The sequence below is a fragment of the Orycteropus afer genome, unplaced genomic scaffold, assembly GCF_000298275.1.
Source record: "Orycteropus afer afer isolate SDZICR_OR568_19922 unplaced genomic scaffold, OryAfe1.0 scaffold00197, whole genome shotgun sequence".
Taxonomy (NCBI): Eukaryota; Metazoa; Chordata; class Mammalia; order Tubulidentata; family Orycteropodidae; genus Orycteropus; species Orycteropus afer.
Window position 1 is genome coordinate 3,718,152 of NW_006921784.1, and position 21,760 is coordinate 3,739,911.

At 40.6% G+C, this 21,760-nt stretch overlaps 1 protein-coding gene across 1 annotated transcript in view; it reads right to left on the reverse strand.

Annotated features, from left to right (window-relative positions):
• Window positions 1-21,760, reverse strand: part of TTC28 (tetratricopeptide repeat domain 28) — an 842,258-nt gene that overhangs the window by 332,180 nt on the left and 488,318 nt on the right. The window lies entirely within an intron of this gene.

The following is a 21,760-nucleotide window of genomic DNA, read 5'->3' on the forward strand; positions in this document are numbered from 1 at the left end:
ATGAACTTGGAGGACATTATGCTGAGTGAAATAAGTCAATCACAGAAGGACAAATATAATATTAGTTCATTATTGTAAAAAGTCAAGGAAAGTTTTGTGTGTGGAAGAGAACTTTCTTTGTTGGTTACCAGGGGTGGGAAGGGAGGGGAGAGAACACTGCAAAAAAAAAAAAAAATGCGTTGACCCATGTCATTTTAGTTTTGTGTATTTCACTGTACATAAATTATATTTCAATAAAATAGATTAAAGAAAGAAGAAAATGAGGGGGGTGAGAATTCATTGCCCATACTTTGGACATGTTATCAGGAGGGGACCAGTCCCTGAAGAAAGACATCATGCTTGGTTAAGTGAAAAAGAGGAAGACCTCCAATGAAAGAGACTGACACGGTAGCTTCAACAATGTGCTCAAATAAAGCAATGGTTGTGAGGATGGCACGGGACTAGGCAGTGTTTCATTCCACTGTACACAGGGCTGCTATGATCAGAACTGACTTGGTGATACCTAACAATAACAACAACAAAATTAGGGCCTGGATGCACTTAGATCTCCTATGTTTCCTATGGGGTAAGGTTTCGCTTAGAGTGGTCACACTCATGGGCTAAAGGCCCTGACTATAATAGCCTTTTCCATTTCCCGCCTCCCCTGTACAAATTATAACCCTTTATACTTGTGCAGTAACCAGAGCAAAGTTAGAGAACACTAGTTTATGAAACCTGGCTCCCCTTCCTCCTTTAGCTGTACTGATGGTCTGTCCTGATTGTTAGGCACTTGTCTGAGTTAGACATAGACCACTCAGAGGGTTCTGGGCAAGTGGTTGTAGCCCACAAGCTGCCAGCCAGCAGCAGAGATGATGTGCTTTTTGGAGCCATAGAGAGCCTGCTAATGACCACAAAAATGTCTTCTGGTTGGTCCTGTGGCATCTGTGTAGGGCTCTGATGGTAGTATGCGCTGAATTATGGACATAGGTTCAAGTCTGTTTGAGTTTCCCTTGGAAATGTGCTCCTTTGATCATTTTTTACAGTAAAAAGCTGATGAACTTGAAGGGAGAAAGAGCTTAGCCAAGGGATTTTCTGCCCAAGTTGAAGAGTAGTGCAAAATCAGTGGGAAAGTAAGACAGATTACATCATGGCATCTCCGGTCCTCTACTACAAGCTCTGCTCAGCAGCATTTAGTGAAGATGTGAGCAGGTGCACCTCTTCACTGGAGGAGACGGCAGACCTTCTCAATAGAGAACAGAAAAGTGCACCCCCTAAAATTTCATTTCATGAAGTAATGTTGGCTCATCTTAAAAGACACAGTCAAAGAAGCGTCAAAATCCCTCCAATTCCAAAGAGGCAAAAATATATTTTAAAGTCACCTCAGAAGAATGTAGAACAACGCTAGGGGAAAACAGCTAATGGTTTTCCTGAAAAGTTTGGCTGCAGGAAAGCCTAAAACTGCTTGTCCAGGAATATGCCGGACGGAAGGAAAGAGTGCAGGGGCTGAAGGAGCAGAAGAAAGCGTCCGAGCTCGTCCACATGGCCAAGGAACAGCCCTGAGTGCTAAAGACGGGTAGAATCTCCACCTGAAACTCTGCTAAAGATGATACATTTACTTGCTCTCTTGAGAGAAGATTACACAGATGGTGGCAAATTGGAATCAGACAAAAAGAGTGAATCAGAAAATGAAGAACAAGATTATCAGTTCAAAGGCAATTTGAAGAAATTCATTCCTGCTGTTAACTTAAATGTTTCCTTAAAATATCATGAAAGAGAAAAACAAGAATTACTTTCAGAGTTGAAGGAAGAAATCAAATGATGAAGAGCTTACGGTTCAAACCAAAAGCTTCCAATCAGAACAGGCATCTTTACCGTGTGAAAACTGTACAATTTGAAAGTGAGATTCAAAAGCTTCACTGAGACTGCAGATCCGTCGTGAACTACAAAAAAAGGCAACTTCATAGAAAAGTCAGTGGAGGAAGGAAATCACTGCTTAGAAGGAGAGCAGAAAACATCCAAATCTTGACTCCTACATGAAGACAGTTGAAATCCTAGACAAACCATTGGGAAGCATCATTTCCTTCGATCAAAGGTGGATTAGCTCCCATGAGAAAATGGCTCAAGAAAGGTGGTTGGCAGCCCTGTCAACCGAGAGAAATCTCAACAATCTAATAAAAGAAAATGGCCGAAGGAGGCAAACTTTGGCAGAATTAGAGTTTAGAATTCAGGGTTTCTAAAGGATCCTTTTGTGGTTGCTATTCCACAGGTGGCCCAGGGCAGCAGCCCAAGAGGGGCAGGGCATCCTTTGTGCCTAGAGGGGAAGGAGGCGCGATCTGTGAGGGCGCAAGGATCCCGGTGAGCGTGCGGATTTGATTCAGCCTACCTCCGAACAATCACAAGCACAGCAGATATATGAAGCATTTCCTCTCTGTAAATTAATTCTGATCAATGTATTTTTAGTTTATCTTCTGTTACTTACATGGAAGACAGTAAGTAACAGAAGATGGGACAGTCTGCTTCTATCAAGGTTTACAGTTGGGGGATAGCTGTGCGTTGGAATCAACTCAAAGGCAGTGAGTTTGGTTTGGTTTTCTGTTACTTAATTGATGTTGCATTTTTTCTTATTGAAGTTTTATATAAGTAAACTTCTGAAGATATTTACAGGGTATTGATTGGCTTAAGATAATTCTTAAGAACATATCTTTTCATTTCATTGGAATCTCTAGAATCAGATCATACATGGCTGGAAAAAAAAAGAATGGGTGAAGATCCCCCCTAAGTTTTTCCCCCAAAGAATAAAATACTTGCCCCTCTAGACTCCGTTTTAATCCTCTTGCCTTCCACTTTCATTAGTAGAAACCAAGTATGATTTTATAAACACAGTACAATTGGGATTGGTCAGTGGCCCAAAGTGGTGGACATGACTTGCAATGAATGCCCTTGCAATTGGTCCCTCAGACACGGTTGTGTCTCACTGCACGTGCATAATATGGTCTTGAAAATGTAAACAAGGGCTGAATGTGCACAGAGCAGATGGCAAAGTTTTATGTTATAAAGGAAGTTCTTGTCCCACAATTATATCCAACCTGTTAGATAGGATCTATTGTCAGCGTTTTACATATCTTCTTAAGTTTTATACTTTTCCTTTGTCATTTACTAGCAGAAGTCAAAAGACAAACATTCAAACTGAGGCTAAAGAAGTACTATTTTTGCCTGGGCTAATAATTTTCCATCTTTATCTCAAATATATTAGTTTATGAGACCCACCTATCTCTTTGCTAGTATCTACACTTTTATATTTCAATGTCGTATTTATTTTTATAAAATAAGGGCAAGTGTAACAAAAACCCAAACAAAATCCATTGCTTTTCAAGTTGACTCTGACTCATAGAGGCCCTACATGGTGGGGCAGAACTGCCTTGGGTTTCCAAGGCTGTAAGTCTTTACAGATGCAGCCTGCTACATCTTTCTCCTATGGTGCAGCTGGTGGGTTTGAACTGCTGACCTTGCAGTTAGCAGCCACGAGCTTAACCACTGCACCACCAGGCTCCTTCTCAAAGCAATTAAATGTCTAAATAATTGCACATATTCACAAGGATGACAATAAAACAACACATTGCAATGTCTAAAACTGGCAAATGACCTCAACTCTGAAGCATATGAAAATACATGTAAACCAACAGAACAGCAACCCCGATTAGAAATTGGTAGCAAAAAACTTACAGAAGTGGGAACTCGAAGGCTAACAAGCACATGAATAGATGCTCATATTCATTTCCAAGGCAGTATCACTACAGGTAACCGTCCTTCTGAGGAATGGCTAGTGGGTTTGAACTGCCAGCCTTCTGGTTAGCAGTCAAATGCCTTAGACACTATGCCACCAGAGCTTCCTCAAATTCATTAGTAATTAAAGAAACAGAAGTTAGAACAACAATGATGAACATGTTATACTTCTTACAGCAACAAAAATTATAAAGCTGAAGAATGCCAAGTGCTGACAGTGATGTGGGAGACAGGAACCGTCACGCACTATTGGTTGGTGGAGATGTACACTGATTCCACCAGTCCAGGGAAGAATCTGAAAGCATTTTGTTAAATCAAGTACGTGTATACCCTAAGGCCTCAAGCTTCCACCTCTCAGTGTGTCTTTCAAAAACATTCCCACAAATAGAAAGGTGACCCTCCAAATACTGCTGTGGTGGCAAGAAACTACAGGCAATCTGATTGTCCACCACTGGCCAGTGGACAAAATGCAGTGGATCACACATACCGTGGCCTATCACGCAACAACTCTTTAGAAGCAATGGCAAATGTGGATTGATCTTTAAAACCATGGTGGTGAGTTTTTAAAATGAAGAGCTCTCGCAACACAATGCTACTTATCCTTGTTAGCTGCCATGAAGTAGGTCCCAACACACGACACCAGGATGCACAACAGGGTTGGACTGTTGTGACCCTTAAGGCTTTCACTGGCTGAGTTTTGGAAGTAGATCACCAGGATTTTCTTCCTTGTCTTAGAACCAAAGTTCTGCTAAAACCCACTGAGCATCACACCCACACACAAGCCTCACTGATGGTGGATGGGTAGGGGCTGTGCTTGAGGGGCACTGGCCAGGTCTCTGTGGTAGGAGGCAAGAGTTCCACCAAGGACCTACCACTGCTCTCCCTGAACACAGAAATTTAAAACAGCTACACACAAAGCAATGATGAACATTTTATAGGACCACACCCAAAACAAAAGGATACATTTTGTTTCCCTGATACAGAGCACAATACGTTTGCCATCAGGAAAGAAGAGTGAAAATAGGGATAAAAAGAAATAAAAACTAAAGGAAAAAAAAAAAAAGAGCTCCCGAACAGACCAATGTGAGAGTGCCACGAGCTGAGAAAGACGCGTAACTTAGGTGCAAACAAACCAAAATTGTGTATTTGTTAAAAACAAATTCTCCGGTAAGTAAAAGTTACAGTTAGCTTATAACTTGATTCTGACAGTTCTCTGAGTCTATGTTCATGTAAAAGAGTATTGTGACTCCTATGGAATGTGAACACAGATATCTATAAAGATGCTCATACCCTTGACCCAGCAAAGTCACTACTGGGTAATAAGTTTAAGGAAAAAGAAGAAGTAAAGTAGCCATACAAAGCTATTACCCGCCATATTTAAAACATCAAAAATTTTGAGGCAAACTTTAATCCCCAAACAGAAGAAAAGTTCACCATTGGCTTGGTACACTATTAAATAGACATTAAAATGCTCATATAGTGGCTCTGTAGAATGCATAAATGAGTTATGAAATAATGTTTACTGAAAAAGAAAAAATGCCAATTACTTATCGTTTTATTCATACTGCTGCTCTCCCTGGACTGTGAGCTCTTCAAGGGCAGGGGTTAAATCTTGTTTATCTCTATAACCAAGTCACCCACTGTCTAGGCATAAAACAAACCAAATTCACTGCCATCGAGTCGATTCCAACTCATAGCGACCCCTCCCTGGGTTTCTGAGGCAGTATCTCTATGTAAGTAGATTGCCCAACCTTCCTTCTGAGCAGTGGCTGGTGGGTTTGAACCGCCAGCCTTCTGGTTAGCAGCCAAATGCCTTAGTCACTATGCCACCAGAGCTCCCTTCTAAGCATAGTAAGTGTTTATTAAATATTTAGTGAATGAATAAAAATGGATTTAATAAAACTTTTAAGATGCAAAACTAAAATGTATACAGAGTTTCGTAGCTTAATTTTCACTTCAATATGAAACAGCGATTAGACAGTAACTGTGTAGTGGTGGTAATTCAACATTTTTCCCCGTTTGGACTTAAAATACTAGAGAACGGAGTAACTGATGCTAGTTCCGAAATACTTAGGTAATGCCACAGAACTATGAGAAATGGCCATCTCTCTGAAATACAAGACAAATGCTAGAAAAATCCAGTCCCGACTATTGTAGATATCCTCAGATCAAATCACATTTCTAAGGGGAAAAAAAAAAAAAATGCGTTGCATGTTCAATGGATGGAGCATCAAATATAAAAAGACAGCTCAATGGGTTTGCATCATGCCTTAAAAAAAAACCCAGCAGCTAGCCACATTTATGTATGATGTCTAGGATCCGCTAAGAGCAGCTGTAATGGAAATGTCAGATGAAACTACTGCACTATTTGCCTTTAAAAGTGTTGTGCTGCATTTCAAAGACACTCAGATATTTGGCATTAAAAACTATGTGACAAGGTCACATGTTTGCTCTCGGAGGAAATGGCGAGGAGAGGGGAAAGGGTAGAAGGAGGCACTGTCTGGCAGGAGAAGCAGACAGCCCCGTTTCAGCCTCAAATCCTCGATGCGGAAGGTTTTTCTCTAACCACAACGAATCAACTGTCTATGCACTTATCAGAAAAATGTCTTCCCTCAACTCTCATGTTTTCAGTTCATGCTGTGTTCCCTTGGATGACTGCTTCAGAGGCAAGACAGAACAGATGTGGGAGACTGGTAATACTTTGTGAGGGACTGGCGGTGCTGCGGCTTTGTTTAGGGCAATCGTGTGTCCTGAAGAATAAGCTCGCAAGACATAAACATGCCTCTGAACAATTCTCGTTTTAGGAAGCAGGAGCAGACGATGTAGAAATCTGGTAGTTGCGATTGTGTTCTATAATGTTTTGCATTAAAGGGGAGAAATTTGGGACTCGCTCCAGGACACTACTGGGTTCATTCTATTTAGCTAATGGATCAGAAAGGATGCATTCTCTTGTCTCTTTTTGACCCTATCAAGCCAAACAGCTGGAAAATGACTTCCATTTTTCTGTGGCAAGACCTAGAATTATCATTATAGCACTGAGACCTAGCCTTCGATTGTTGTTTGCAAGAAAAATGGGAACTCGTTTTCCACATGATGGTTTTAGAAAATAAAAAGTGAAGTTATCAAAATCCAGACCAAACTGAACAAGCTTCCAAAGAGCAAAACCAAGTTAACAACCAACAATACCTGTCACTGGAAAAGCCAACCCAAACCCACCGCCACTGAGTCGATTCTGACTCATAGCGCCCCTAGAGGACAGACTAGAACTGCCCCAGAAAGTTTCCAAGGCAGGCAGTCTCTACAGAAGCAGACTGCCGCACCTTTCTCCTGCAGAACAGCTGGTGAGTTTGAACTGCCGACCTTTTTGGTTAGCAGTCAAATGCTTTAGCCACTGTGCCACCAGAGCTCCTCACTGGAAAAGTAACACCCACAAAATGAATCTGCCTCACGAAGAACTTGTTTGGCATGATCTGGCATCCATAAAGATGTGCTGAAGGAATGATAGGCAAGTGTTTCCTGGACTCAGGACCAATTCAGCTCTAGGCTGAAAGGTCATTGTCAGGCCAAGCCATAGGGCTGTCCTGGTCCTTTCAAATGACACTGATCATAATAACAGGGTAGTATAGCACCATCATATAAGCACCATCACCCACTTCTACTTCAGAAGCATTATTGCCTAACGCCCTCCTCCTTCCCCTCCTCACTCTTGGTTCTAAAAAGGAAATGGTCACCACTATAGAAGACTCTTCTCATACAGGAGGCGCTCTGAAGATGCAGTGGTCAAGGCACTTAGCTACTAATCAAAAGGTCAGTGGTTTGAACCCACTAGCTGCTCCATGGAAGAAAGATGAGGACGTCTACTTCCTTGATGATTATAATCTTAGAAATCCTAAGAGGTAGTTCTGCTCTGTCTTCTAGGGTTACTATGAGTCAGAGTCAACTCAATGGCAGTGGGTGAGTTTTCTCATAGACAGACTTTCTAGAAGGCACAGCAGAAAAGCAATATCCCGACTGGGTGCAAATGTGTACCCTCCTTACTACCCTCAGCAATGCCATCCTAATTTAGACTCTCTTGATTTCTCCCGATGACAATTAGCTCATTTAACAAATAGCTACTGAATGCCTACTATATGCAAAGCATTATTCGAGATGCTGAGGATGCAGCGGAGAACAAATACACATACACAAAATTGTGCCCTCGTGGAACAACATTCTAGCAGGAGGAAATACCAAACCAAAGCAAGCTCACTGCCACCAAGTCGACTCAGACTCATAGCCACCCCCGCTGGGTTTCCAAGGCTGTACATCTTCACAGAAGAGACTGTCCCATCTTTCTTCCACGGAACGGTTAGTGGGTTTGAGCCATGGACCTCTTGGTTGTCAGCCAAATGCCTTAATCACTGCACCACCAGAGCTCCTTAGAAGGAGGAAATACACAAGAAAAACAATTAAGTCCATGATGTAGTAAGTATAACAGAAGGCAACAAGTGCCATGGAGAAAAATAGAGCCAAAGGGGGATAAGGGAATATGGTTGGGGTTACATTTGTAAACAGGATGAGAGCAGGCCTCACTGAGAAGGCCCAGTGTGCCTGGAGTGAAATAGAGGACAAGAGAAAAGGTTAGAGAAAGAATAGGAAATTGGGCTTCAAAGGGCACTCTAAGGATTCTGGCTTTTATTCTGTATGAGATGGGAAGCTATTTTCATGGTTTTGCTCAACGGAGAGTCATATTCAGTCTGACTTACTATTTTAACTGGATCCTTCTGGCTACTGTGTAGAGAAAGGACTGTCAGGGTTACAGTAGAAACAGATGATCAGTTTGGGAACTTTTGCAGTAAACCAGGAGAGGTATGATGGTGGCTTAGACCAGGATGAATGGTCTAAGTGGTGTACTTCTGGATATATTGTGAAGATCAAGATACAAAAATGTGCAAATAGTTTGGATGTGAAGAGCTGGGGGGTGGGAGTAGAAATCAAGCAACAGGAAGGATGAAATTGCCATTAACTGAGATGAGACAATTGCAAAGTAGAATGGCTCAGAAGGAAGATAAGGAGTTTGGGTCCCTCTTTCGGTGCTCTCAAATAGTCTTATGGCTTTTCACACTATCTGAATGGGGTTAAGGCCCAAGTTTATATTTCCTAGAATTCCGGAGACACATACCCAGCCGTCCATTCCACTTTTCCTCTTGCTTGTCAAATTAGTATCTCAGCTCAACTTGTCCAAAACAACTGGACTTAACTGTCCACAGCTTAATTGTTTGCAGAAGTATAATTCAGAATAATATAAGAATAGTAAGTATAATTCAGGTATGTGAAAGCACTCACTGTTCATACACATTTAGGTAACTGACAAAGCTAAAATGGTTCCTCCAACCACTTGTCTATGATTCTATCACTTTCTCTCTTAAGTCTCTTGCTCTATTAATCTTCAAATATATCCTTACTTGGACTCTTCACTCTGTAAGTGCATGTGCTTGAGAGCAAACCTACCCTAAGCAAGGGATCTGGGTTCTAATCCCAGCTGCCAGTTTCAGGGCAGGTCACTCAGTCTCTGGGCTCCAGGTTCTCATGTATAAAATTAAAAGCTGAGCCAGGTCAGCTGTTTCTTAAATATTTATGGCATTGATAGAATAATACTGTTATAATGGATACTACACATAAAAAAACTTTCTAAATAAATGTGAGTAGCCCTCCCTATACGTACTGCCTTCCTTTGTAATTAACAAAATGTCTTAGTACATGGAAGGCTCTGAGCACTCCTGCCATAAAGACGCCAGCTAACCTGCCTTTTCAACCGTGGATCTCACACACCTACGAGGCCATAGACCAGGTGCTGTGAAGTCACTTCTGACACATGGTGACCTCATGTGCTGCAGACCAGAATTGCATTCCATAGGGTACTCATGGCGGTGACCTTTCAGCAGCAAGTTGCCAGGCTTTTTCCTGAGGTCCTTCTGGGTGGGTTCTAACTGCCAACCTTTCAGTTCGTAGCTGAGAGCTCAACCGTTTGCTCCAGCCAGGGACTCTGAGGTCACAGAACCATTTTTTTATTATTGAAAGAAAGGCCTTCTAACATTCTCAGAGAATCCAGTCAGAACCCAGTCCAGAAAACACTGGCTGGTTGACCTTTAAAGTCCTTTGAGATCTAATATCCTAAGACTCTGTCTCAGAAACATTCTAATAGAAGACTACTAACTAAACTCACATTATACAGGGTCAACAAAGTTTGTTTTAAAAAAAAAAAAAAGATGAAACCGCCTCAGGTTTTAGATGCCTGTCCTTTCTCTCCCTGGCTACAGTGACAGGATAACAAGGGCCAGGGAATCAGGAGCACTTAGAAGCAAAGTCCGGGCTAAAATCCCCCTCAACATATTGGGGTGTTAGGCAAGATCAAAGTGAAGGTCATCAGTTTAAGAAGAGAATCCCCATTGGCTCTTGTTTGTCACAAAAGGGTACTTCTACAGCTTGAACTATTACAATAACTAACATAACCCTGAAGCCATTTATATCTGACACAAATGTTTATTTATCTCAGCTACTGATTTTATAAATTAGACTTTATGCAAGCAATAGTTCTGAGCCGCTAAACTAGAAAAATAAATGTTTCCACACAGCAGCAAGGCGAAATTAATGTTACAACTCTCAAAGCAATATATTCGTTATCCAATTTTTTTGTTGTCGTTGATCTTCTCTTATTCACATCAAAGTATGTCAAATAAATTTCACATGCCTACAGTATCTCAGTCACTGAAACTTAATATAAACTAACAGCCTCTTTCTATAACTTTATCCCTCATACAATCAACGATGAGATTTTCCTCTCAAAGTTTAAAAAAGAATGTGTGGAATGGACTCAGTGTTAACCGTGAGCCCTGGACTGACAGGTGGAGGCTAAGACTGCTGCTTGCGGAGGGTCCCCCGCAGAGGAGCCGTCGCTGCCACGAGCTCATGACCACACACAACGCACTCCGTGCAGCCCCAGGCCAGGGCTGGACAGACATTTGCCCCATGAGTCTGATTTTTCTCTCGTGGGCAGGTTAAGGTGCCAAATGTGTCATTCCACAGACCCAGGTGGCAACAGAGAACCAGGGCTTTCCTTCTGGGGAGGGTGGCTCATGAGACCTGAGAAGTCAGGCCCTCCTGAGACCACCCTGAGCATTACCTAGGACACTTTAAAGACCCACATTCTGGCACTTCACAAACTCATTAGATCAAAATATTCTGGTGTATCAGATGATGTGAGGGATCTGGGCCAAACAATCAGCTTACCTGTCACTACTGCAGATTTTCCTCTTGTAAAATCAGAAAGGAACTAAATTTTGAATAAACGATCTAAAGTCTTGTTGTATGGAAAATATGTCTGCCTTATCAGAGAGGTATGTGAAAAAAGAAGGATCAACAAAACATCTTGTAAAAGAGAGTCACCAAGCCTGGGGGCTCAGGACCATAGTATCAGGGGACATAATGCTCAATTAGCACACATAGTTCATTAAAAGTCTGTTTTACAACCTACTTTGGTGAGCAGCAACTGGGGTCTTAAAAGCTTTCAAGTGGCCAGCTAAGAGGCAACTACTGGTCTCCTCACAGCTGGCGCAAGAAAGAATTGAAGAAAATCAAAGTCCTCTGGAAACAATTAGTCCAAAGATAAGATGGACCATGAGGACCACAGCCTCACCACCCTGAAATTAAAAGAACTAGATGATATCCAGTTACCAATGCCAATCGCTTGGAAAGGGATCAAACCTGGAGATCCTGGATAGAATGGGAGGAAAAATGTGGAACAAAATTAAAAAACACAAAAATGACCAGAATTACTGATTGGAAAGAGACTGAGGACTGGTGGAATCCCTGAAACTATGGCCCCGGGTTACCCTTCAAGCCTAGAAATGGACTCACTACATGCATTGGCTCTCAGCCCAACAGCAGAAAGACCTACATACAGAACACCTACCCCAGGTTGATGCACCCACCTACTCGAGGGAGATGTATCCCTTGGATGAAGCAGCCATGAGCCACCAGAGGGGTAGCACTCACATAGAGGGAAAGCTGGACAGACAGGAACGCATGGATGAGAGGAGTACGGGGGGAGGGGGTGGTCACGGGGAGGAGGGGGGAGGAGAGTTTTTTATGATTGAGGATGGCAATCAGGGGCATGAAACCAGATGTGCATGAACTGTTGAATATAAAACAAGTCTGCTATGTAAATATGTACCCAAAGCACAAAAACATAAATATAAAAATCAAATAAACAAATAAAAGCTACCACTTTGCTTTTAAAATCTTGAAAAATGAATAAATAAATAAATTTAGAACAAATGATCTAAAGTCTTGTTGTATGGAAAATATGTCTGCCTCATCAAAGAGGTATCTGCAAAATAATCATTATGGCACTACAGCTGGAGAGTGGTGGAAGGAATGATTTGCTACGAAGGGCCACCGGAGTTCATTTGCTGTGAGGAATCTTTTAAATGAACGAATGCAATGGCAAAAGGCATACAGTAACAGGCCCCATTTATGGAATTGCAAATGCCCCACCCAAAGCAAAAGCAAATCCTGTGTTATTTCATCCTACTGCTGCCAAACCCACCCCTGCTCTCAACCAGAACTTCTGCATCAACTTTACTCTGTCACCCTCTCCCACCAAGAGCACTATTTGTTGTTGCTGTTAGTTGCCAACTACTTTGCACAAATGGGGTTGCCACAACTCCATCTGGGCGGAGCAGAACTGCTCCATTGAGTTTCCAAGGCTGTGACTTGTTGGAAGATCATCAGTCCTGTCTTCTGAAGTGCCTCTGGATGGGTCTGAACTGCCAACCTTTGGCTACTAGTCAAGGGCTTAACCAGCTGTGCCACCTGGGACTACCCAGAGAGCACTATGGTGTCCCTGTAACCAAACCTCATTCTTCTCTCCATCTAACTAGCTCCTGATCTCTCCTGCTATAATTGTTCTCCTAAACTGACAAGCAGTTTATCAGGGCTTAGAAAGACTCAAGGCCCAGGTAGGCTCAGAGAGTCTCTGAGACGCTCAGAGCACCAGCAGACCAGCAGTTCTGTGCACAGGGGCTTGGAGGTCAGGTCTCCTGGGGGCCACACAAGGCATAATTATGATTATTACTATTAGTACAGTCGTGACAGCTGAACTAGGATGCCAACCACCATTTCTAATATGGTTTTCCATATTGGAAAAATGTTATAACCAACCAATTTGCAAATCTATTTCAAAAACACAACTTATTCTTAAGTCTGGGTATATAAACTTTAATTGAAAACTGGCAAGAGAAAGAGTCATTTGGAGAAATTTCTGCATACCTCCTGTAAGCTAGAATCTGCTCATATAAAGAAGCAAGAATATCTCAGAAGGGACTTCAAAATGTCTCTCTGAACCTCTCCATTGCTATAACCATCACCCTAATCTAGTGTTCTTCATTTCCTGCTGGATCTCTGATCCAGTTTAACTCTGTCCACTAGATGCCCACTAGCCCACTGACCTAATCCCCAACAACACTGTAAACTCTGCAGGAAGACACGTCATCAGTTCTGCTGATTTCCTGAAGTACGTATTTTGAAAAAAAAAAAAAACCCTCACTGTCATTGAGTTAATTCTGACTCATAGCGACCCCTTTTGGGTTTCCAAGGTAGTAAATCTTTACCGAAGTAGATTGCCCAGTCTTACTTCTGCAGAGTGGCTGGCGGGTTTGAATTGCCAGCCTTCTGGTTAGCAGTCAAGTGCCTTAGGCACTATGCTACCAGAGCTCCTAAGTACATATTAGGTATAATAAATACTTCATAAATGCTTGTCTGATTAACCAAGTCTCATGAAATCCTTTCCTGGGCCAAAAATTTACAATGACTCTCAGTTATCTATTACATTAAGTACATTTTCTTTTATTAGTAATTTGTCATCCCTCCCTCTAACTCCCTACTACTACCTAATATACACTTTCCTTGAGAATACTTTTCCTTTCCTTTGTGTACTCGTTCAAAATGTCACCTCTACTGAAGCTTTCCTATTCCCCTTCCCTTTCTGCCAGTCAACTCCTACCCAGTCTTCACAATCAATCTGAAGTCCTATTAGAATTATAAAATAATGTAAGTCAGTCCAGTGGTTCTCAAAGTGTAATGCCTAGACTACTTGCATGCAATAGCATCACCTGGAAACTCGTTAGAAAAGCAAATTCTCAGACCCGACCATAGACCTACTGAATCAAAAATTCTGGGGTGGGGTCTACCAATCTGTGTTGTAACAAGCCTCCAGGTCATTTCAATGGAGCTAGATTTTGCCTAAGTATATTACTTTATAGACCAGGAAACCAGGGTGTATAGATTGATGAAAACAAATGATCTAACATTAAGAGCCAAGACTAGAGCCCAGGTTTCCTTACTGACTATACCATTCTATCCTACCACAACATAAGACAGGAATTTCTATAACACTTTTAGTTCCTACTGTATTTTCTTTAAAGGAGCTCTGGTAGAGTAGTGTTTAAGGGATTTGGCTGATAACCAAATGATCAGTGGTTCAAACCCACCAGCTGCTCCATGGAAGAAAGATGAGCCAGTCTGCTTCCATAAAGACTTTTTTTCTTTGCGCTTCCATAAAGATTTACAGCCTTGGAAACTCAAAGAGGGTTGCTATGAGTTGTAATCGAGTCAATGGCAGTAAGTGTGGTTTGGTGGATTTTATTTAAGGAGCTCTGGTGACTCAGTGGTTAATCACTTGGCTGCCAAATGACAGGTTGGCAGTTCGAACCCACCCAGCTGCTCCATGAGAAAAAGATGTGGCAATCTCCTTTTGTAAGATTGCAGCCTTGGAAACACTATGTGGCAGTTCTACTCTGTCCTACAGGGTCACTGTGAGTCAGAAGTGACTCAATTGCCTACAACATCATTTTTTTTTTTTTAAGCACATCAATAATGTGCAGTGATTTTAGTCTTGGCTTCTCCAATTATGATGTAAATTTTAGCTCACAAATGATTAAATGATTACTTTGAAAACCAAATTCTATTTAGGACTTTGTAGAATGTTGGCTCATAAAAACCAAACTCACTGCAATTGAGTCAATTCTGACTCACAGCAACCCCCACTGGGTTTCCAAGGCAGTAAATCTTTGCAGCAGTTGATTGCCCCCTCTTCCTTCCGTGGAGAGGCAGGTAGATTTGAACTACAAACCTTCTGGTTAGTATTCAAATGCCTTAGGCACTGCACCAACCAGAGCTCCTCAGTGGGCTCATAGCCAGAAGATGGTCACACTGTATATTAAAGACATCATAGCCTTCTTTTAAGATTTAAAAAATAATTTAAAAAAAAAAAAAAACCTGCTCTAGAAAAATAACATTTATGGTAATTTACATGGATTTCTCAAGATAAATTAATGACAACTATTTAAAGTCTTGGGAGCTCTGGTAGCGTAGTGCCTAAGGCATTTGACTGCTAACCAGAAGGCTGGCGGTTCAAACCCACCAGCCACTCCTCGGAAGGAAGATGGGGCAATCTACTTCCATACTGATACTGCCTTGGAAACCCAGGGAGGGGTCTCTATGAGTCGGGTCCCACTCAAGGGGACATAACAACAACAACAACATTTAAAGTCTTAGCAATCGTTCCAGTGCAAAGTCTTGCTAAATATTTACTGATTTGTTGTTAGGTGCCATAGAGTTTGTTTCAACTCATAGAGACCCTGTGTACATCACCATGAAACACTGCCCAGTCCTGCCGCCATCCTCAAAATCATTTCCATGCTTGAGCCCATTGTCACAGCCATTTCAATCCTTCTCATTGAGGGTATTCCCCCTTTTCATTGACTCTCCACTTTATTTGGGAGCTCTGGTGGCGTAGTGCCAAAGGCATTTGACTGCTAACCAGAAGGCTGGCAGTTCAAACACATCAGCCACTTCCAAGAAGGAAGGTTGGGGCAATCTATTTCTGTAGTGATACCACCTCGGAAACCCAGGAAGGGGTCACTATGAGTCAGGTCCGACTCGACGTCAGTTTTTATTTTCTGCTTCATTCAGCATGATATCCTTCTCCAGAGATGGGTCCTTTCTGACAACATGACCGAAGTATGGGACACAAATTCTGGCCATTCTCAATTCTAAGGAGCATTCTGGCTTTACTTTCTCTGAGACGGATCTGATTATTATTCCAGGAGTCCATGATACATTCAACATTCTTTGCCAACACCACAATTCAAAAGCATCAATTCTTCTGTGGTCTTCCTTATTCATTGTCTAGCTCTCACATGCATATGAGGCGACTGAAAATACCATGGCTTAGGTTAGGCGTACCTTAGTCTTCAGAGTGATCTCTTTGCTCTTAAACACTTTAAAAAGGTCTTTTGGAGCAGATTTGCCCAATGCAATATGTCTTTTGATTTCTTGACTGCTGCTTCCATAAGTGTTGATTGTGGATCCAAGTAAAATTAAATCCTTGACGACGTCAATCTTTTCTCCATTTATCATGATGTTGCCAATTGGTCAGGTTGTGAAGCTTTTTATTTTGAGGTAAAATCCATACTGAAGACTTCATCAGTAAAAGCTTCAAGGCCTCTTCATGTTCTGCAAGCAAAGTTGTGTCATCTGCATATCAGAAGTTGTTAATGAGTCAATGTTGATACCACCTTCTTCTTCATATAGTCTAGCCTCTTGGATTATTTGCTCAGAATACAGATTGAGTAAGCACGGTGAAAGGATACAACCCTGACACACATCTTTCTTGATTTTAAACCATGCAGTATCCCCTTTCTGTTTGAATGACTGTCTCCTGGTCATACCCGTACTTCATGAGCACAACTAAGTGTTCTAGAATTCCCATTCTTTGCAGTACTATCCATAATTTTTTATGATCCACAGTCATATGCCTTTGCATAGTCAATAAAACATAGGTAAACAGCTTTTTGGTCTTCTCTGCTTTCAGCCAAGATCCATCTGACATCAGCAATGATGTCCCTCATTTCACCGCCTCTTCTGAATCAGGTTTGAATTGCTGGCAGTTACCTGTCAATGTACTGCTGCAACCATTTTTTAATTATGTTCAGCAAAATTTTACTTGCATGTGATATCAATGATATTGTTCAAAAATTTCTGTTTGATTTCTGTTCCATTTCTTTGAAATGGGCACAAATAGGATCTCTTCCAGTTGGCTGCCCAGGTAGCTGTCTTCCAAACTCCTTGGCATAAACGAGTGAGCACCTCCAGAGACGCAGCTGCTGCATTAAGGATTTTTACCGACTTTTGCAGTCTGAAATTGACCAGACATGCAATTAAGGTTTATTGATAATAACTGGTGAGTAGAATGCAAAAGTTGGAAACAAAGAAGCAGCACTGGTAATTGGAAAATCATGATAGACATGATACCAGAGAGATCCCATGATAGAATTTTGCACAACCAATGACTTTTTCATTTCAAATACCTTTTTTAAAAACATGAACAGCAACTCTACATAAACTTTGCCAGATGGAATACACAGGAATCAAACTGACTATGTCTGTGAAAAGAGACAACAGAGAAACTTAAAAGCATCAGTCTGAACAAGGCCAGGGGCTGACTGTGGAGAGACCATCACTTGCTCATGTGTAAGTTTAAGCTGAAGCTGAAAAAACTAAAACAGATCTATGAGAGTGAAAATATGGCCTCTTGTATATCCCCCCCTGAATTTAGAGACCATCTTATGAATAGACTTGACACACTGAACACTAAAGACTGAAGACAAGACACACTGTGGGATGACATCCAAGACATATGTAAAGAAAGTAAAATGTCATTAAAAAGACAGGAAAGGAAGAGAAGACCAAAATGGCTGTCAGAATAGACTCTGAACTTGTTCTTGGAGAATAGCTAAAGCAAGTGGGAGAAATGATGAAATAAAAGAGCTGAACAGCAGATTTCAAAGGGTGGCTTGAGAGAACAAAGTATTATAATGAAATGTGAAAAGGCCTGGCATAGGAAAATGAAATGGGAAGAACATGCTTGGTATTTTGCAAGCTGAAAGAACTGGAGAGAAAATTCAAGCCTCGAGTTGCAATACTGAAAGATTTTATGGGCAAAATATCGAACAATGTAAAAACATCAAAAGAAGATGGAAAGAATACATAGAGTCACTGTACCCAAAAGAACTGGTAGATGTTCACCCATTTCAGGAGGCAGCATATGATCAAGATCCAACGATACTGAGAGAAGAAGTCCAAGATGCACTGAAAGAATTGGCAAAAATATTTACTACTGTGCATTAATTCATTCAACACATTATTAATGACCTATAAAGGTGAAGCTTTATATTATGAGTTGAATGGGATGAATAGCAGTTTAATGAAACAGTTTATTGTATCAGGAGGTAAATAATTAACAGCTAAAATCTACTAAACCCTTACTATGTAGTATGCATAATGCTAACATACTTTTACACACATTTAATCACTTTAATAGCTCTGTGAGGCATATTATATTTTTATACTCATTTTACAGACGAATAAACAAAGGCTTAGAGAGGTTAAGCAGGTAACTCATATTTCAAGAAGACAAGAAAACTATACTACATTTGTGCTTCAAATGTTACAATGTATCATGTATAATACTCTAAAATAAGCATCTCATGCCAAGGGACACAAATAGAAAAAGTGAGCAAAAAAAGAAAATCAGTATGTACCTTACAAATAAGGTAGTAATAATAAACAGCTATTCAACTCTGAACTGGGGCAATTTATACAGATGCAGTCTACCCTTTGATCCATGGAACCACCTTTTACTATAACTTTGCAATTCAGTAGGCTTCTGGGTTAATCCTTACATATACATGAGACAAAAAAGAATGCAGCGCTTTGTATGCTTACTAAGGTGAGACAGATAGATGAGTGACGCTGCCCTGCATAACTTTCTTTTATTGAATCTTTTGAGTAGTCCACCTAGCAAAGGATCATGTTGATGCAGCATTTAGGAAAGGCTGACCACAGATGAGGCAGCTTGACTTCAGGACAAAAGGAACAGGTTAGTCAGGCTAGGGTACAGGATCAATGCATAGAGAGACAGTATATGATAGCAGAAAGACAATTGGCCACAGATCATAAATGGCCATGGCTAGTGAGTTTAGACTTTGATTTCTGGACTACGTAAGTCATTGGTGGGTTTTAAACAGGGAAATGTGTTCAGACTTACACTTCAAAATTCTGTTGTAAAGTCTTAGGGAAAATGGAGCCTAAAGGAGAAAACTGGGGAGACAGAAAGGCCAACTGAGAGAAAATGATGGTCAAGCCTCATCCATCATTTGTGAAATAACATGAAACCAATAAAGTATTTTAAAATGACTTCAGAAGATAATGAGGGTCTCCATGGTCCTAGAACTCTAAGGTTCTAGGTTCTAGGAGGGAGAAAAATAGATGTTTAAATGTTATATATAGACACATATGTAAAAACAAATACAAAATACATACACACACAAATATATATACAGAGTCCCAGAATGGTTCAAATGGTTATCACACTGAGCTGCTAACCAAAAGACTGAAGTCTACCAAGAGGTACCTTGGAAGAAAAATCTGAAAATTTATTTCTAAAAAATCAGCCACTGAAAACTCTACAGAGTACAGCTTTACTCTGACATACATGGGGTCATGAGTGAGACCCAAGTTGATGGCAACAGGTTTTGGTGTGTGTGTGTGTGTATATACACATATATATGTATACAACACAATGTACTGCCATCCAGTCAGATCTGACTCACAGTGACCCCTCCTTGGGTTTCCAAGGTGGTATCACTATGGAAGTAGATTGCCCAACTTTCCTTCTGAGGAGTGCCCAACCTTCCTTCTGAGGAACCTTCCTTCTGGTGGGTTTGAACCACCAGCTTTCTGGTTAGCAGTCAAATGTCTTAGGCACTACATGACCAGAGCTCCATATATATGTATACACACTCACGTATTATGTACATATAAGTAAGTGTATGTGTATATATATACATACATATAAATATGTGTGTGTGTGTGTATATATACATACTATTCAAATATATGCACCAACCACTAAAGTCCAAGATGAAGAAATTAAAGAGTTTCATCAACTTCTGCAGTCTGAAATTGATCAAACATGCAATCAAGATGTATTGATTATTACTGGTGACTGGAATGCAGAATTTGGAAACAAAGAAGCATTGGTAGTTGGGAAATAATGGCCTTGGTGACAGAAATGATGCCAGAGATCACATGATAGAATTTTGCAAGACCAATGACTTATTCACTGCAAATACCTTTCCTCAACAACATAAACGGCAGCTATACACATGGACTTTGCCAGATGGAATACACAGGGATCAGATTTACTACATCTGTGGAAAAAGGTGATGAAAAACTGAGAGCTGGAGCTAACTGTGGAACACACCATCAATTGCACAAATGCAAGTTCAAGTTGAAGCTGAAGAAAATTGAAACAAGTCCACAAGAGCCAAAATATGACCACCTGAATTTAGAGACTATCTGAAGATGAGATTTGACTCACTGAACACCAGTGACTGCCAACCAGATGAGTTGTGGGATGACATCAAGAACCTCATCCATGAAGAAAACAAAATGTCATTTAAAAGACAGGAAAGGAAGATAAAACCAAAATGGATGTCAGAAGAAACTGTGAAACTTGCTCTTTAACACAGAGTAGTTAAAGAAGGTTGGGCAATCTACTTCCATAGTGATAGCACCTCAGAAACCCAAGGAGGGGTAGCTATGAGTCGGGTTCGACTCGATGGCAAACAACAACAACAACAGCTAAAGCCAATGAAAGAAATGATGAAATAAAAGAGGTGAACAGAAGATTTCAATCAAAGTAAAGGACTATAATGAAATGCAAAGTAGAGACTCAGTGAAAAAGGGGAAGACCTTCAATGAGATGGACTGAGACAGTGGCTACAACAATGGGCTCAAGTATAGCAAGGATTGTGAGGGTGGCACAGGACCAACAGTGTTTCGTTCTATTGTACACAGAATCTGTGGGTTAGAACCAACTCCACAGCACCTAACTACAACAAATACCATGATCAAGTGAGATATACCTCAGGAACGCAAGGGTGTTTCAGCACAGAAATTCATAATCAGTGGAATACATCATTAATAGAACAAAGAAAAAGAACCACATGATTATCTCAATGGATGAAAAAAGACATTTGACAAAATCCACTACCCTTTTTAAATAAAAACAGCAAGCTAGGAATATAAGGGAAGTTTCTAAATCTGCTAAAGAGTATTTATGAAAAATCCAAAGCTTACATTATACTAAACAGAGAAAGAAAAACTGAGAGCTTTCTCTTTCAGATCAGAAAGAAGACAAAGATACCTGCTCTTACCACTGCTATTCAACACTGCACTGGAAATTGTAGCCAAAGCAATTAAGCAAGAAAAAAAAAAAAAAAGTATCCAGATTGGGAAGGAAAAAGTAAAAACTACCCCTTTTCACAAATGACATAATCCTGTAACAGAGAAAACCCCATAGAATCCATGAGAAAGCTGCGAGAGCTAATAAATTCAGCAAAGAAGCAAGACACAAGGTCAACACACAAAATCAATCAGGTTTTTATACACTAGCCATGAGCAATCTGGAAAGGAAATTAAGAAAGCAGTTCCATTTACAAAAGCCTCTTGAAGAATAAAATAACTAAGAATAAATTTAACCAGGGAAATTAAAGACTTGTACTCTGAAAATTATAACTGAAAAAAATTAAAGACGACCTAAAAAAAATGGAAAGATACTCTGTATTCATGGATTGCAAGACTTAATATTGTTAAAATGTCAACAGTACCCAAAGCAATCTAAAGATTCACAATGCACATCAAAGTTCCAACAGTTTTCTTTACAGAAATGGAAAAAATAATTCTGAAATGTATATAGAACTGCAAGGGGTCCTGAAAAAGACCCCTTGGAAAAGAACAAAGTAAGAAGACCCACACTTCTCAAAATCCAAACCAAGTTGTGAAGTCCTGGTAGGAGTAATAACGTCAGAACTCGGCTGACTTCAGGGGGGAT